The sequence below is a fragment of the Marmota flaviventris genome, chromosome 7 (assembly GCF_047511675.1).
Source record: "Marmota flaviventris isolate mMarFla1 chromosome 7, mMarFla1.hap1, whole genome shotgun sequence".
NCBI lineage: Eukaryota > Metazoa > Chordata > Mammalia > Rodentia > Sciuridae > Marmota > Marmota flaviventris.
Window position 1 is genome coordinate 33372708 of NC_092504.1, and position 2019 is coordinate 33374726.

Genomic DNA, 2019 nt, shown 5'->3' on the forward strand with positions numbered 1-2019 from the left:
ATTTGTGGTAATTTGTTATAGCAGCTATAAGAAACTCATACATGTATGGAGCCCTGTGGAAGGTCAGTGTGTGTGTTGGGGGGGGGGGGTGTATGTGTGTGTGTGTGTGTGTGTGTGTGTGTGTGTGTGTGTGTTTTCTTTGATCTTCACACTAACATTATGAAACAAGTATTACATTTGTATAAAGAAAAGTAAAGTTTAGAGAGATTAAATAAGTAAGCCAAAAGTCCTAAGCAATTATAGCAGAACTGAGATTTTATTTTGAATCAGATAGGAGCAATCAGAGTGTTGCAAGTCCTTATTATTCATAGACACTAATCACCATACAAACTCCAATCATCCTGTTCCATCTGCCCTCCAAAAGGAGGAATAGATAAGGATTGTCCCACCTGAAGGTCAGAACTGGGATTTGAATCTGGGTCTGTACTATTTCCACTCCACCACTTCTCTTATTAGCCATTCAGTACTCTTTAAGTGAATTGGGATAAACAAATGGGAATAAATGTGGAAGGATTATTGGAGTTTTATTTATAAAAGAAATTTCAAAACACCTGGATGTATATTACTGAAGATTCCGAGGCTACTGAGTCTAAAGTGGATCATCACAACTACATTCCTACACCAAAGGCTGTGGTATAAAGTGCCCTATAACAATCAGCTTTGGCCAAGAACAACTCATCCCTGATGGTCAAAACTCCCAAAACCTCCTACAGGAAGGGAATATGAAAACTCAGATATAAGCTAAGTGTTATTGAACATAGAACACAGAATTTTTTAAAAGAGTTTTATGTAATTTTATTTTTTGTACAAAAATGCATAAAGCAATTTCAAATCCTCATGGAATAGAATGAAATATAAATATACATGCAATTATTTATATCAACCAAATAGAACACAGAATTTAAAAAAAAAAAACAACCTTTAAACCATCATTTGGTTTTTGCCTAAATTCTAAAACAGTTCCAATTGAAGGAAGAAAGGACAAAAATTAACTTTGAATAGTGTTGCTTTCCATTAATTTATATTGGCTTGCCTGTGAGTGGCCTTTGTTAAATGGTATTTCAGTTTTAGTTCTTCCTGCAGATAATCTCTTTCCGTTGGTAAGCAATGAAAAAGAACAGATAAAGAAGTAATGCAGGGCTGGGGATGTGGCTCAAGCGGTAGCGCACTCACCTGGCATGCGTGTGGCCCAGGTTCGATCCTCAGCACCACATACAAACAAAGATGTTGTGTCCGCCGAAAACTAAAAAATAAATATTAAAAATTCTCTTTCTCTCTCTCTCTCTTAAAAAAAAAAAGAAGTAATGCATTATGACTCTGTTAAAATCATTTCATCACTGGTGTTTATAAAAAATGTATTAGTCTGGCTGAAGATGTAGCTCAGTGGTAGAGTGCTTGCCTGGCATTCATAAGGCCCTAAGTTCAATTCCCAGCACCAAAAAATAAAAAATAGATAAAATAAAATAAATAAATATGTGTGTGTGTGTGTGTGTGTGAGAGAGAGAGAGACATATATATGGATAGATGGGTATCTGTCTCTGTTCTACCTGTAACTAGATTCAATACACATCCTAGGAGAGCCTACTATTACAAAATGACATGCAAGTTGCTGCTTTAATGCAAAGGCCAGCAGTCCTAGAGGAACTCAGACACCAGTTATGATGATCATAATGATAACCAACGTCTCTGCAGCACTCACCACATACCAGTATTTTTCTCAATGCACTCCTCGTATTCATTCCTTAATTCTCACAACTCCAGAAGTATCTTCTGTTCTTGTGACTCCTACTTTAAAAATCAAGAAAACAATGTTTAGAAAGGTTCAAACTTGTCCATGATCCTTCAACAGTGACTGAGCCACCATGTAAACTTAAGAAACCCATGCTCTTAACTGTTCCTAAATCAGAAATCAGACAAGGGTACAGTTGATCAAATTTAAAATGGAGGAAGATATATTTTCAAAAGAAATAGATAAGAAAGTTACCTCAGTGTTCACAGAAACCTGCCATGTGCCATTCC

General features: G+C 36.1%; 1 non-coding gene across 1 annotated transcript; it reads right to left on the bottom strand.

Annotated features, from left to right (window-relative positions):
* Nucleotides 1-265: 265 nt before the first annotated feature.
* LOC114101104 (U8 small nucleolar RNA) lies at nucleotides 266-396 on the bottom strand. Its single transcript, XR_003584230.1, has one exon. It is a non-coding gene; the product is annotated as a U8 small nucleolar RNA (small nucleolar RNA).
* Between the last annotated feature and the right edge of the window lie 1623 nt (nucleotides 397-2019).